This window comes from Manis javanica, chromosome 8 (genome assembly GCF_040802235.1).
Source record: "Manis javanica isolate MJ-LG chromosome 8, MJ_LKY, whole genome shotgun sequence".
Taxonomy (NCBI): domain Eukaryota; kingdom Metazoa; phylum Chordata; class Mammalia; order Pholidota; family Manidae; genus Manis; species Manis javanica.
This window is the reverse complement of record NC_133163.1, coordinates 590,215-606,028: the sequence shown is the minus strand read 5'-3', so window position 1 is coordinate 606,028 and position 15,814 is coordinate 590,215. Positions and strand designations below refer to the sequence as shown.

Genomic DNA, 15,814 nt, shown 5'->3' with positions numbered 1-15,814 from the left:
TGCACCGCGGTGCCCCTCAGCATGGCCCCACCTTCCCCTCTCAGGTCTGCCTCACGGCCATGGCCCTGGGCCCGGCCATGGCCACTCCTTCCATGTGACGTGGCTGCATGAACCCTCTTGGTATGTTTGTCTCTCCGCATCGTGTGTCCTCCTAACTGGCTAATAACAAACTTCTGTCCCCACTGCCACACTCCACTCCCCGCCTGGCTGGGCTGCAGCTCCCCAGTGCCAACAGAGCGCCCTTGGGGCAGGTATGTGCCACCCTGTGCTCCCCCGGAGTCCCATGGCACACATAGCACAGGACTGGGCCAAGCCCTCAGGTGACGGGGCTCACTAAGAATAGAGGCGGAGTGACACTTGTGGGCTGAGACCCCGCTGATCACACCCGAGGACAAGCCTGCTTCCCAGCCCAGGCTGTGTTTCCAACGCCAGGCCTGGAACCCTCTCGGCTCGGCCCTCTTCCCTCATCAGGGGGACCGGCCCTGAGACCCTGGTCAGCAGGTGGGGCCTGGGCCTGCGTGGACCCAGATCGCCCTTTCCCACGGGCCCCCTGAAATAGGTACACCCCTGAGACTCAAAACACACAGGGCCTGTTCTTTGGGAAAGAAACCTTCGTGAGGAAACAGCTTCGCAAGATAAAATGTACACATTTATTTCAAGGGGGAACGTGCGTACGATGCAAAGTGTGTGCATCTGCGGGGGCAGAGCCCGGGGCTGCAGGGTCCCCACCACCCACAGCATCGGGCCATGGAAAGAAGCTGTTTCTTAGAGCGTCCCATGCAGGGTGACATGGGGAAAGTTTACGTACAAGCCGACCGGCCACACGGGCAGGGGACCCCGGGCCCACAGGTGCCCTGCGTGGTTCCGCCTCTGTGGCCTCCGGGAGTCTTCCATGGTGGGTCATTTCACCTGCGGGCAGCAGACAGTGTGAGCTGCTTTTCCTGCCCCTGGGAATGAAGCCTGGGTGGGGCTGGCCCCTCCCCGCTGCCCCTTGGCAGTCCAGAGGTCTGTGCCCGGGCCTGGGCGCCTCAGCCTCTGCCCGGCGGCCCCACCTTGAACAGGGTGACGGTGGTGCTGTAGAACAGGCTGAGGAGGAACAGGACGATGAAGGTGGACGCCATGGTGCTCAGGTTCTCGAAGCCCTCCTCCTCGGCGCTCACCTCGCCCTCTGCAGGGACACGGCACGGGGCTCAGGCTCCGCTCAGCACCATGGGGACCCCACCCTCAGGACCCCCGGCCTCCGGCCTGCCTGGCTCCGTGGCTGTGCTGCCCCCCAGGGGGGTTGGGTGGGGTGGGGACAGAGGGGCAGGAGTTCAGGAAGGCGTAAACGTGGTGCGTTCCTCCCCCGGCCCCTTCCCTGCCCTGCGGGGACGGGGGTTTCCAGGCTCAGCCAGGAAGGGTCTCAGGCCAGGCATGAGTGGGGGCTGGGCAGGGGCAGATCGTGGCCAAGGCTGAGCACCTTGTCCTCGGAGTCCTGCTGTGGCAGAGAGGGTGACAGAGCAGCACAGCCAAGGGGCAGGGGGGTCCCCTGTGAGGTCCTCCTGGGGTTCTGTAGGAGGCACCGTTGGAGATTGACAGGCAGGGGATCTCCTGTCACCTGGGCTTTGGGGTGGGCACGCCCCCTGCCAATGTGGCCAGTGAGGGTGGACAGGGGGTGCAGGAGGATGTCTAGGCCCGGGGGCTCCCCTCTCCACATGTCACCTGGCCTCATTCTCAGTCTCTCTCCTCAGAGTGGGCGGTACATGTGAGGGAGTGTGACATCGAGGACACTTAGAGGGGTCTGCAGGCCCTGCAGAGAAGTGCCTTTGGGGGCACGGGAAGGGCAGGAGGTGGCCTGTTGGGACTGGAGGCCCCTCCTATTCAGCTGTCTGCCCACTGGGCTCTGGGGGCCCTCTCTCTCTGTGGGGTGTCTCCTGTCCCACACCTCCAGTGCTGGGGTTCTGGGGCAGACCCTGCTCAGGTTAGACTGCCTGCAGCTCCCACTACACAGCAGGGCCTCCTGGACTGATGCGCAGGCAGGACAGGCCCTCACTCTGCGTGACTGCAGGCGGGTGCTGGGGGCCCTGCCAGTCTCAGGGGCCTGCATGTAGGCGTGGGCCACTCTGGGGTGCTGCAGCCGGCCGGGCTTGGTGTGGCCTCTGAACCCTGTGCCCAGGCCTGGGGAGGTTGCCCGTGGTCAGAGTCTGAGCAGGGCCAGCCCATGGACACCCCTCCAAGCCGAGGGAGAAGGACAAGCAGTGCTGAGGCACGGAGCCCTGTGGAGAGAGCAGTGCAGGGAGTGGCAGGGCTGAGCTGGGTGCGGAGCCATGAGGGCAGAAGTACGAACCACAGGGTACTGTGTGGCTTTGGGTGCCCAGGGCTGGCATCCACTTGTGCATCTGAACATGTGTACATATATGCCTGTATATTCATGGGTCAGTTTCTTTCCATGTGTGTGCATGTGTATGAGTGTGTGTGTATTTGTCCATGTAAGCATATGTATCCATGCCTTTGCACACGTGTGCATGTATGTCTGTACCCATGCCCATTGCATGTGTCTGTGACCACGTGCATCATGTCTATATCCACGTGTGCCTGTGCACATATGTGTTTGTGTGCATGAGCATTTGTGTTCACGTGGACCTGTGCACATGCATGTGTACGTCTGTGTGCCTGTGTGTGTGCACATATGTCTCTGTATGCCCATGTGCGTATCTGTGTGTATGCGGATCTCTGTGCCCACATCTGTGTGTGTGCACACATGTCCACATCTCCATGGGCAGATGCCTGTGCATGTGGTGTGTGTGCATGTGTGTGTGTGTGCATGTGTCACACACCTATTTGGCCATGGGGGCATCTGGGGGAGCAGTGAGCATGAGCTGTGAGCATTCTGTAGGGGCACCAGGCATGCGGAGGTGGGGGTGGGCGGCAAGGGGTGCAGGGTGGTGTGGAGGCAGCACGGCCACGGCCCCGGCGGGCGAGAGCATCGCTCACTCAGGACCAGCGTCTGTGAATGCATCTTTTTATTTCTGTTTTGAGAGCATGCAGCGTGGCACCCTATGACATGCTCAGTTCGCACACAGGCACGCACGCAGCGCCGGGTCACCCACAGGCCCCAGTGCCAGCCCGTCGGGGCAGCCCAGGGGTCAGTAGCACGTGCTGGCCGTGTCAGACAGGACCAGGGAGACGTTGTACAGGGTGGGTTTACCGGTGGTCTTGTCCACGGTCCTCTCGGTCACCGTGTGGGGCAGCGCCTCGTGGCCCACGACGCAGGTGTAGGTCTCCCCGGCGCTCCAGTCCTCCTCACTCACTGTCAGGATGCTGTGCGCGAAGTAGAGGCCCGGGGCCTGGGGCTCGGGGGTCGGGGCGCTGGTCACATAGTTGTGGGAGGGGACGGGCTGCCCTTTCTGCAGCCACTGCACAAACACGTCCGGTGGGGAGAAGCCCGTCACCAGGCAGGTGACGGAGGCCGACTCCCGCAGTTTCAGCTGCTCCTGGGTGGGCGGGAGCACGTAGACCGAGGGCGTGTGCTTGGCGACCTCTGCGGGGCACAGAGGGCCGTGAGCTCAGGCTGCCCCCCCGGCCCGCGGCCAGGAGCCCGGAGGCCGCGGGGGAGTCTGGGGCAGAGGGAAGGGGCAGGCAGGGCCTACCCTTGGGCCTGGAGACGGTCTGCTTCCGCGGCGAGGGCAGGTCCGTGTGCGTCACTGTGCACGTGAATTCGTCGCCCGACTCCCAATCCTCCACGCAGATGGTGGCCTCGCCCGTGGCGCTGAAGGTGGTGTTGGGGTGGCTCTCGGAAATGTTGGTGTGGGTTTTCAGGGGCTTGCCGTCCCGGCCGGTCCAGGAGATGGCCAGACTGTCATAGGTGGCCAGGTTTGTGACCAGGCAGGACAGCTTGGCCGACTTGGTGAGGAAGATGCTGGCGAAGGAAGGGGGAATGGCGAAGACCTGGATGCCAGTGTTTGGACCTGGAGTCGGGGCAGAGCAGGTTTGAGGGCTGGTTGGGAAATGAGGTGAAGGTGGGGGTTTCCCCAGACAGGGAGGCCCCCCTTCGCTGAGCCGTCCGGGTCCCACGGTCCCTCCGGGGGGGATGCTGGCTCCTCATCTGACACGTGGTCCCAGGCCACCCTGTCCCGCCTTTGGCTGCTCTGTGAAGCCAGAGATGGGGCACAGCTGGCCATGTCTGGGCAGTGCCCCCAAACCCGAGTGGACCCCAGGTGTGTGAGGGGCCCTGCGTGGGGGGCCATACCAGGGGCCACTCACCGCTGCCGCACAAGGAGGACACGTTCTTCTGGAAGGTGAGCCCACTGTGCTCCACGCGGCAGGTGAATGTGCTCTGACTGAGCCAGGCAGTCTCGGTGATGGTCAGCGTGCTGGTGACCTTGAAGGTCACGGGCCCTGACCCCTTAGTCTCGGCTTCCACGTTGTCCGTGGTGGCCCCAGACTCCAGCCGCTTCCCGTCTTGCAGCCAGGACACGGAGATGTGCCTGGGGCTGAAGCCTGTGGCCTGGCAGATGAGCCTGGACGTGCGCTGGCTGTTGCTGGAGAAGGCGTCCCGGGGCGGGATGAAGACGTCCACACTGGGGGGCAGCTCTGCGGGCGCTGCAGCGAGGGCACAGGGGGTCAGCCCGGCTCAGCCCACCCTTACCCAGCCCACAGTGGGGCAGCGCTCACCTGACAGGGGCACTTTCACGACCTTGTTGCCGTTGGCGTGCTGAACTTGGCACGTGAGGAAGTCATCGGAGCCCTGGAGCACGTCCACGGAGGCCAGGAGCACCTGGGAGGTGGCCACGTACTTGCCCCCCCGCAGGACCGAGGGGAAGGTCTTGATGTCCCTGGTGCTCACGTCACTGCTGTTCTTGTAGTTCCAGGAGAAGGTGATGGAGCCGGGCAGGAAGTCCTGGGCCAGGCAGCCCATGGCCACCAGGCTCTCTTCGGACAGGGGGCTCTCACAGGACACCAGGGGGAAGAGATTTGGAGGGGACGAGCTCTCTGAGGACACAAGAGGGGACAGACAGTACGGGGGTGGTGAGGAGGAGCGCCCTAGCTGGGGATGGGCCCCGCTGTCCACCCCTGGTGCTCTGTGGCTGCCACTTGGTGCTGAGCCTACCACTGGCTGCCTGGACGTGACTGACAGCACGGAGGGTGGTGCAGTAAGGCTCGGGGTCCTGGTACAGCAGTGCTGGGGGTGTGTGGGGGCCCAGCTCTGTTGCATGGGAAGACAAGGGGTTCTTGCTTCCTGTTAGGAGGGTAGAGCTGGCCTCTCACCCTGGCACTGTCCCTGCACACAGAGGCCTTTCAGGACGGCCCAGCCCAGGCCCGCTGTGCCTTCCCACGGACGCCCTGGAGTCACCCTGACATGCAGCCCCGAGCACAGCGAGCCCCTTGAGAGGCAGGTGGCCATGCAGGGAGCCTTGCCAGCTGGCCACACTGGCGCTCAGCCTGCATGTCTGGGATCTGGGGAGGGTGTATATGTGATAAGTGAGCCGGCGCACACTCGGCTTGGCCTGTCCCGAGCCCACCCAGGTTAGGCCTACTTAGCCCACCCAGTCCAGCCCATTTCAGTAGCTCAGCCTTGCTCTGCCTGGGTCAGCGCAGGTCAGTGCACTGTACGCAAGCTCACCGAGCTCAGCTCAGCCTTGGTCAGCCCAGTTTAGCCCAGCTCACCCAGCCCAGCTCACCCAGCCCAGCCCCGCTCATCCCGCCCAGCTCAGCCTGGCTAAGCCCTGCTCAGCTCACCCCACCCAGTTCATCCAGGTCTGCCCAGTGCAGCCCAGCTAAGCTCTGCTCAGCTCTGTCCTGCTCAGCTCAGCTCAGTTCAGTTCAACTCAGCCATGCCCAGGTCCGCCCGGCTCACCCTCCCCAGCTCAACCCAGCTCAGCTCAGCCCAGCTCATCCCACCCAGCTCAGCCTGGGTAAGCCCTGCTCAGCTCCATCCTGCTCAGTTCAGCCCAGCCCAGCCCGTCCCAGCTTAGCCAAGCTTAGCCCAGCTCACCCAGTCCACCTCAGCCCAGCTTAGCCCAGCCCAGCTCAGCTCAGCTCAGTGCAGCTCAGCTCAGTTCTGAATGTGCCGGCTCAGCCTGGCTCAGCTCAGAAAACTCAGTCTCATGTGATTTAGTCCAGTGCAGTGCAGCTCTGTACTGTCCTGAAGGCCCAGTGGTACTGGCCAGAAAGGTGCCAGAGCACCAGACCCACCTGCCTCATTAGTCCTCTCACCCAGGGATCCTTAAAGCAGGGCTGGGCTCAGGCTGGGGGATCCCTGCGGTCTCCACCCTCCCACACCCCTTGAACTTTCTCCAGTGGAAGCTCGGATCCCCAGTCCCTGACCAGTCCCACTGGCCTCTGGCTCCCAGGAAGTATCGATCACAGACATCCTTCAGCTTCTTGGGTAAAATACTTTCTGGCAACTTAAATTCCTTAAGACATCTGCAAGGACTGTGTGGGGGTTTGCTACCATCAGAGCAAAAAACCTGTCTCTGCTTTACAACTGGCAGCTCTCTCCACAGAGCCCTCACTTTCCTGGCATATACCCTCAGCCACAACTGTCCCTTCTGAGCCCAACGTAAGCCCCTGACTTTAACCGAATTCCCTCTAGATAAAAGTCATCATAAAAATGACCAGGAAATAGGTTTCATCTGAATTTGCATTGCACAGTCCTGGTGTCGCAAATCCTTTGCAAGGGGAGCCTACTTGGAGGTGCGTAACTGATCTAAAATCAGAAGCTGTGTTTAGCGCCCATGTGAAGACAAGGGCGCTTTGCTCTAGGGCTGCTCTTAAGCGTCAGGAGCAACCACTAGCTAAAGAACCAGAGCGCGGCACCGCTACCTTCCTCGGAATGACCTTCAGGGGAAGTCACACGCGAGGGACCCAGACCAAAGCTGCTCAAGGGCTTCGCACAAGTGAGTCCCAGCCTCCACTGAGCGGGCCTCAGAGTCCGACTCCCCTTCAAGCAGAAACAAAGCATCCGATCGACCTTTCCGGAGCAGCGAATTCGGCCGTTTCTCTCTTACCATTTGGGGTGCCTGGTCACTGGACAGTCCCGTGGGGTTTTGGCGTGGAAGAATTCCTCCAAATCCATGAAAAATGGCATATTGAAGCACAGCTGGCAGGCCTGGTGGCAGAGGCCACGGCTACACATGCCCAGCTGGAGGGAGGACCAGGAGGCCCTTGGGCACAGCGGGCCTGGTGGGACCGGCTCCCAGGCTGTCCTCTGAAGAAGCCGGATTCAGGGTTCGCAGCAGAAACCACCCTCCCAGGTGCTCCGAGTCCCTCCCTGATTTGACTTCTGACTGGGTTTCCCCTCAATCCACCAACTAACGTGTTTAACTGAAGTAATTCAGGAAAATTACACACATTTCACCTAAAAATTGTCCTGAGATGAATACTTGAAAAGTGGTCTCAAAAAATGCTGACACGGAGGCCCTTTATTGCAATATCAACATGTTTCTTAGTAGCGAAGGGAAGATCGGCTAGCTTAAAAATTGGCAACATGGTCACTATAAAAACAAGGCTTCAGGGCCAGGGAAAATGATTTGAGATTAATTACCATTTGAAGGAACAACTAATTAACAAGAGTTATGTGAAGACATCGATAAACTTTAATTTCTTAAACATCTTATATTGAAAATGAATATAAAGGGGAAGTTGATAAGCTAACACTGAAAAAATTAAATTCCAGTGTTTAAAAAAGGAAGCTTTCCGTTTCCGGCAGCACTTTGGGCTTCTTTAGAAATGCAAATTACCCAGGTGTTGTTTTGCTCAGTGGAAGCTTTCAGACATGTCCCTGGGCAAAACCGCCTGAAAACCCCTCTTCATAACCATAAGCTATGTTTGTCAGTCGCGTTTCCTGCTCCCTAAAATAGTCGCTCGCGGTGGCCTGCGCCTGCCACCCGCTGCAGGTGTCTGCCCTGCCCTCCGCCACCTTGCCTGGCTCACAGCATCCACGGAACTTCTCAGCTCCTCAGAAAACAAGCCTGATTCACCCTTGTCACACCTGAGACCCCAGAGGGCGACGGCGGCACCATGGCATCATTTCTTGGCTGAAATGGTGCAATACCAACTCCAGGAAGGCAGGATTCGTGGTTGTTCATTGAATGATAAGATTAAAATATATGATACACTTGAAAATATACTGAAATACATAACCTTTGAAGTTACAGTTTTCTTGACCATTTTCCTCAGGAGCCGCTCCAAAGGCATCCTGTCTTTTAACGCTCAGGGAGCATGTCTCTCAGGAGGAGCGAGTCATCCTCTCGGGGGGCCACCCTGCCCCGGGAGCCGAGCTCCCACAGACTGCCCGGGTGCGCCCTCCCGGGGGCCGGAGCACCCCGCTCTCACCAGGCCTGGGGGAGAACTGCTTGTCCCTCTGCTCCCAGACAGTTACCTTCCTGGCCAGTAAGGAATTTTAAATACAACCTGACAGAACATGACTCAAAACCCTGAAGAAAACCCTTGTCTGTGAGCTCCTGGGTGGGACAGCCACCCAGCACACCCCACAGGCCAGCGCTGTGACTCTAACATCAAGTGTCTCCCCACAGCCCTAATGTGCTGTGGCCCCTCGTCCCCCCACGGCCCTTCCTGCCTCCCGTCCTTTCAGGGGATGGGTGACTCCGTGCGGCCTGCTGGCATTGTTCCAATTCTCAAAAAGCCCCATAAAGTCAAGAGGCCCTGGAGTCCCTAAGCACCCATTCGCATCCCCGCCTGACCAGCTTGTGCAGGACTCTGAGGGACACGTCCCCAGGACCAGCTGAGAAAGTACTATGGACAGGAGAGAAGATACAAGCCCTGGAAGGGCTGTTCTTTCCTGAGCTGATGCTGACCCGGGTACCACGTCCCCACACGTCCATAGCATCGTAATCACAGTGGCACAATCTCCTTCCTCATCCCTCCATAACCAAGGGCCTAACCGGACACTGTGCTGAGGCCATGGGGACCCACACTGTCCCCAGGAGCCCCATGGAGCTGCCCTCAGAAACCAGGCACCAAACTGACTGCCCTAACTGGGACTCAGAAGTCCTGTCTGCCCTGACGACCACTGCCCCAGAGATTCAGGGGCGGCGAAGCCCGCAAGCAGCAGCCAGGGGAGGTCCAGACGAGGGTGGAGGGGATGGCCAGCTGCCAAAGGGGCCACCTGGTCCCCACCCTGCAGCCGCCCCTGGGACGGGGCACGTCTATCTCAGCCGCATTCAGGGGGACCCTCTCCGTGGCTCAGTTTCCCAACCTCCAGAATGTCTTAGTGTCTCAACAGGGAGGCCCTGACTCCCCAGACCTCCCCAAGTGCAGTTGGGGTGAGGGGAATGCCAGCACCCACCGGAGGTGACGGAGACCAGGATTCCCTGGCCCCAGTGGTCCAAGGAGTCACATTGCCATGGGCCCAGTTAGGGGGTGTACAAAAACCCAGAACCCCGCCTGGCATGGCACACAGCCCCGAATCCTCAAGCCCCCGAGCCCCCAACTCAGAACCAGCTCTACCCAGCCTGCTATCCACAGGCACGAGCCCTCTCCCCAGAAAGGCCTTCAGCAGTACGCAGGCCGAACGGCCTCAGCAGGAGCCCCACCCCATACAGACCCAGCAACCTCTGGGCATTTGCTTCCCAGCCCTGGGACAGAGGGGCAGAGAGAAAGCCTCTTACCTTGGGTGACGATGACCTGGACTCCCTGTCCCCATAAATCAAGAGCATTACACAGGGACACAGTCTCTGCTCCCCACCATGCAAATACTCAGTGCCTGAGCACAGCAGACACAGCCGGGCTTCGCACCCCAAAGGGTGCAGCAGACACACCTGCGCTCCCACCACAGTGTGCAGCAGACACAGCTGCCCCCCGACCCGACAGGGTGCAGCAGATACAGCTGCTCCCTGACCCCACAGGGTACAGCAGACACAGCCAGGCTCCACACCCCACAGCGTGCAGCAGACACAGCTGCCCCCCAACCCCACAGGGTGCAGCAGACACAGCCGGGCTACCCACCCCACAGGGTGGAGTAGATACAGCTGATATCTCTGCCCATGGGCACACAGACCCCTGTGTACCAGGGGTAGGTGGGGCCACAGGCTTCTGAGGAGGCAGCAACCAGGGCACCTTGGCCCTAGTGCTTGAAGAAAGCATGGGCATGCTGAGCTGGCCCCTGCTGCGGCCACAGAAACCCCTCAGCCAGGGCCCCCAGGGAGCCCCGAGGCCAGGAAGTCAGCTGTCTGCTCCCTCCTGCTGTCAGCTCTGGGTCTGGGAACCTGAGTCCTCCCTGGTTCCACAAGGTCACCTTCCAATGCCCTGGCTACTCCGTGGCTCAGTGTCAGTCCCTGCATTGTCCCCAGCACCCCAGGGCCCTGTGCACACCACCATGGCACAGGGCCCTGGTGATGGCCTCCACCGGAGGGCTGCCCCTCCTTGGCGCACCTGGATGTCCCCCTTTCAGCATCACCCCCTCCCCCTGGTCTGCATGGGGAGTAGGGCAGGTGCCCAGCATCCCAGGGAGTGCTGCAGGGTTTTTGTAGAGCTGTCAATCACTGTGCTCCCAGGTAGCACTGTGGTTCCCCGCTCAGCCAAAACCCTGAGGCTGGCAGGTGGTGGGGCACCCACAGAGCCCAGGAGACCCAGTCCTGTGGCCATTTCTGGGTCTGGGCCAAGTTTGTGTTGCCGGGTCTTCTGTTTTAAGGATGCCCCTGTGGTTTCCTTTTCCTTTACAAATAAGAGCAGGGTCAGGGATGTGCTGTTTGGGAGAGGCCTGCCTCAGTGGTGGGGTCAATGTGGTGTCCCCCCGAGGTGCCCCAAGGCAGACAGCTCCTGCCAGTGCTGGAGAAAGATGGGGGCATCCCAAGAATGAGTCCCGGCAAACGCCAGGCATGGCATCTGGATTGGTGGGATGGACTGGCCAGAGCTGGGCCCACTGCCCGTGTTTAGCCCACAGCCGCAGTCTTGTGGTGGGGCCCCACCCACTCCAGGACAGGCACCTGGGAAGGCTTCTTCTGGCCTGGCTGCCCTGAGCGGCACTTGGAGTTGAGCGTAGGGCTGAACCTCTGAAGGCAGGTGGAGAGAGTCCCCTGGTCCCTTGTTAATAAGGGCACACTTGTGGTTGGTTACTTCTGACAATAGCCCGTGAGCTAGACGTGGCTCTCTAGCTGGCACAGGGGCACTGATGTCCAAAGGGAAAGGCCGTCGGGTCAGTGATGATGGAAGGTAGGAGGGAACGACATGTGTTCTGCTCACTGAGCAGCTGGAGAAGTCAGAGATGACACCTGACCTCTGCTTGGGTGGCTGACGCAGTGATGGGCAGGACTTGCTGGGGTGCAGGGGGCTGCTGGAGGACTCAGTGGTCTCCACGGCCTCCAGGCCCTGGTGCTCTGGCCTCAGTGAGCTGATCCCACCTGGGCTGCTTCCCTAGGACCTGGCACCTTGGTCCAGAACAGTGTCCTTAGGAGATACCGGGTGTATTCCTCACATTGTGGGGGGAGTGTGTCTTTGCACTCCTGCTGGCCTCTTCCATTGGGTTCCTGACCCTTGGCTATTCCACTCCAGAAGGAAGGTCCTTACTGGCATGAATTGCATTGGAAAGTCTTGTGGTTTTATTTGTCAGGACAGAAGCAACACGAGAGCAAATGTGGCTGCCGTCATGAGCCGTCACCCGAGGAGACAGAGAGGCCACAGACAGAAACAGGACTTCCCTCCGCTAGCATCTGGGGACACACGCAAACTGAGGAAACAACAGAGAAAAAGGGGAGGCAAAGAAGAGAAACATGGGTGGTGGGTGGGGAGCACAATGTTCAAAGAAAACACGGGGCTCCAGTTCCTCCTGCCATGTCCCCACCCCACCCTATGGCCAGAAGAGTGGTGGGGAGGCAAGCAAGTCCTGAGAAACCTCCTGAGTCCCCCACGTTCCCGAGGGAAGGGACTGACTAGGGGGACAGTCACCCAGGCCACAGAGGCCTGCCAACAGCGGGCAGCCGGGCTGATGTCTGCCTTCTCCCAGAACCCGGAGCCTGGAAGGGAGCCTGCTCAGCCGCGGAGCATGAGGTGCTGTGCTGCCGACCCCGTGCGCATCTCCGCCGTTCCTCCGTGACGGGGCCGTGGCTGCCATGGTCTGCGCACCAAAGGCTGAAGCAGGAAGGAAGGGCAGCGGGGACTGCACCCTCCTGCACATCTCCGTATCCAGAGCAAGGCCTCCCCCGGGTCCGGGGCATCTCCTTTTGCTTGGAACCTGTCCTCTGTGCCTGGCACAGACTGGCTGCTCCTGGTACCACCAGCGGGAGGGGGGACTCAGTGATGGAAGCACAGGCTCCTGGGTTTGCACCCTGAGGGCAGTGCGCCACAAGGGCAGGCCATCCGCGTCCTCACTGCAGGGACACGGACACTCAGCCGAGTCTCAGAGGACATGCTGCCCCATCACCCCTTTACGCTGACAAGCTGTCTGGAAAGTGAAAGGGCGGTACTCTGAAAGGGAATCCCACGCGGGGGATCCGGGAGGAAGCAGAGGTGAGGGGCGACTGCGGCCTTCCTGCTCCGGTCTCCCCAGCATCAGAGGAAACTGGCCACGCTCTATGCCCAGCCTGTAGTCGGGGTCAGTGCTGGGGCGGCCGTTGTCCTCACTGGCGGTGGGGGTGCGGGAGTCCAGCCCCAGCGGGTCCAGGAGTCCCTGAAGGAGGGACGGCGTCGGCGACTGGCTGAGGGAGTGAGGGCACAGACACTGGCAGAGGCTGAGCCTGTTCACGGGCAGAGCCCCCAGGCCTGGCAGGGGAGACCGGTCACATGACATAGTCACAGCACCGTCATCAGGCATGTGTCACTCGGGGGCTTATGGCATAACCTGCTCCTCGGATTGTCCCCCTGCTCTTCCAATCAGGGAAGGTCGTCATGTTTTCTTCTTCAAGATTTTTCTGTGGCTCTCATGCCTTTGGATTCTAATCTCAGGTTAAATTTCTCCAAGGGCCACACTGTTTTCTGAATGGGTCTCAGAACTCGCTGGCCTGGACTCCACCTCCAGCTCGCTGCGGGGCGTGTTGTCTCCACAGCCCCCTGAATCCACTCCCAGTGGAAGGGGCAGCGCTCACTCTGCGGACGGTGACAGTGCTTCCCGTGCCCTCTGCAGTCATGGTCCTAAGGGAGCTCCACCAAGACTCTGCCACCTGCTCTCCTGACGCACACCCATGGTGGGCACCTCTTGGTCCTCCTGGGGGCCACGCTGGGCCCGGCTGGCCAGGGAGCTGTGCCCTGATGTCTCCTGAACCTTCTTCTGTTTCCCAGCCCAGGGACAATAGCCCACCGGCCTGGGGGAACGTGCAGGGGCACAGGCTGAGTTTTGTGATTGCTCTACGACTGCGGACAGTCTTTTCTCTGGGGATTTCTCTGATTCATGGGGGCTGTGTGAGTCTAGGGGAATAGTCAGATTGAGCAACAGAACAGATGTCAGTAGCCCTCCCGTTGGAGGCCCGTGTGCGGCACCCATCCATCCACGGCCTCCTGGGCTGTGCCGTCAGGCAGGCAGAGTAGGTCGGCTCCCGGCAGGGAGGGAGTGGGACAGTCGCCCTCACCATGTCAGGGCAGGAAGAGCGGCCAGACAAACGGCCCTTCCTCACTGTCTGCATGCACTTGTGTGCATTTACTTGCACTGCCAGCTTCATGCACTTTGAGGCAGTTTCCCGGCTCTGCTCCCCAGGGCCTTCTTGCCCAGAGTTCTCGGCCCTCACTTCCTCCTCATCCTCCCAGCGGCTCCTGCGCCGCAGGTTCCCAGCACAGGTGAAGGGGAGGGCAGCAGGGAGGGTGAGCCCGGAGCTTGTGGAGGTGACCGCGGTCAGGGCTGGGCGCCCAAGCTGTGCGATAGAAAGTGGGTGTCCCTTCGATGTAGTCCCAAGATGCACAAAACTGTGGGAACGTGACTCCCTCTGCATCTGGATGGGAGGAACTCGGCGCTTCAGATGTGAGGTGCCGGCCTCCGCTTGCCAATGCATGGTGAGGGCTCTCCCACCAGTGGTGCTGCGTGGGCTTTGAGCCATGCTACTCCCCGTGGCCCCTGCCCTCGCAGCCCCTGCAACAGGGAGGAGCAGGGGCCACCGCACGGGTCTGGCTTGGCCGTGCCACTTGATTGCTCTGAGCCTCAGAACCCTCCTCTGTAGTAATAGGGATAGTGGCACCTTGCTTTCTCGAGTCTCGCTGAATAAAAGAGAGAGTGAGGTGAAGAGCCTGGTGCAGAAGGCACTCAGCAAATGCTGGCAGCTGCTGCCATCTGCCCTACTCCCTCCCAAGGTGACAGAGCCCGGGGAGAAGGACCCAGGCAGAGCCATCTCCTGGTGACACAGAGCTGGCATTTCATCCCAGAGTAATGGATTTGCTCAAGCTGTCCAACTTCCCGCATTTTACCGTGAGGCTCCTGTGCTGCACAGCGGGCATCGTTCTGGGGTCTGCGTGGGAAGTCTGTCCCTCTAAGGGGCACGCTAAGCCCACGCAGTACTTTGAGGACAGACACGCTTGGTCTCAGTCCTGTCTCACTGTCTCGTGTAAGGGTGTCTGAAGGAAGCTTTCCACAGGTCGCCTCTCTTGGCTGTTTTGTGGGTGTTGGGCTAACTGTGTTCCTCACAACTAAGTCCGTTCTTGCCGTGTGTGCATGGGAAGCTCGTGGTCTCCCTGCCTCCGCTTCCACCCAGGCCTCCCATCCTGCACTGCCGCCCGAGCCGTCTGCTCTGCTTGGGCCTCTGTTGCTGGGCTTGGCCACTGATGCCAGCGGTCAGGAGTGCGGCAGCCTCCCGGCTTCTCCGGGCCCAGCCAGGGCCTGAGGGTGAGTCAGGGCAGACGCCCACTCCCTCTGCTCTGTCTCCATGGTGGTCTGGCCCCAGCCGTACCGGGAACTACGTGGGATGTGTGCCCCTGTCCTTGGGTGCCCGCTTCTGTGGTGTCATTTGGTGGCTGACATCTTTTCACCATGTGGGGGTCATGGAAACCTGTTCTTGGATTCTTGACTGTTCAAAGTGTTCTCCAGTCACCGTCATTTATGTACTTATTTTAAAAGAAAGTAGTGTGTTTCTAAAATTGAGATATAAATGGCATGTAACCGTGTACGTTTAATGTGTACGGTCATGGGTGTGCTGCATCTGTCCTGTGCGATAACATTGTCGTCATCGCGTTCGCCAGCACCTCTGCCCAGTCTCGTAGTTTCTGTTTCTTTTTTGTTCTGGGAATAGTTAAGATCTGGTGTCAGCTCGTCGGAAGTTCATGAACCAGCGCTGCTCGCTGATTGCTCCTCAGGCGGTCACACCTCCCGGGTGTATATTACCCACTGGTTCAAGGTTATACCTTAAAAGGACATCTCCCTAATTCTACCTTGAAATGACCATTTTATTTTTAACAAGTTTGGCTTCTGCAGATCCCTCACATAAGGGAGGCCGTATGGGGTTTGTCTTCTCTAACTTGTCTTGCTTAGCCTCACGCCCTCTACGTTCATCTGTATTCTCTCCAATCGCACAAAGCCCCTCTCCCTCATGGCCGAGTCTACCCACTGCACAGACACACACACACACACACACACACACACACACACACACACACACTGCTTCTTTATTCATGTGACATGGCACACAGGCTGCCTCCAGGTTTCAGCAGCTTTTAGTGAAGGACAGGCTGGTGGGGCAAAGACTGCCTGGTGCCCCCATCTGCTCCCAGCCTGAGTCGAGGTGCTGTCCCTTATCCACTGGTGCTGAATGTGGCCGGTTAGAGATCTAAGAGCACCTGTTGTCCACCTTATCCATGACTTGGCATTTTGAATGCTGCTCAAATCAATTCTTTCCAGAAGGGTCTACCAGAAGTAAGAGCATAGCAAAAACATTTTGAAGTGGAATCGAAACACTCCATC

The 15,814-nt window shown here is 59.8% G+C and overlaps 1 pseudogene; it reads right to left on the bottom strand.

Moving 5' to 3' along the window:
* Window positions 1-627: 627 nt before the first annotated feature.
* LOC118967143 (immunoglobulin heavy constant mu-like) overlaps window positions 628-15,814 on the bottom strand; it is a 103,852-nt pseudogene continuing 88,665 nt past the window's right edge.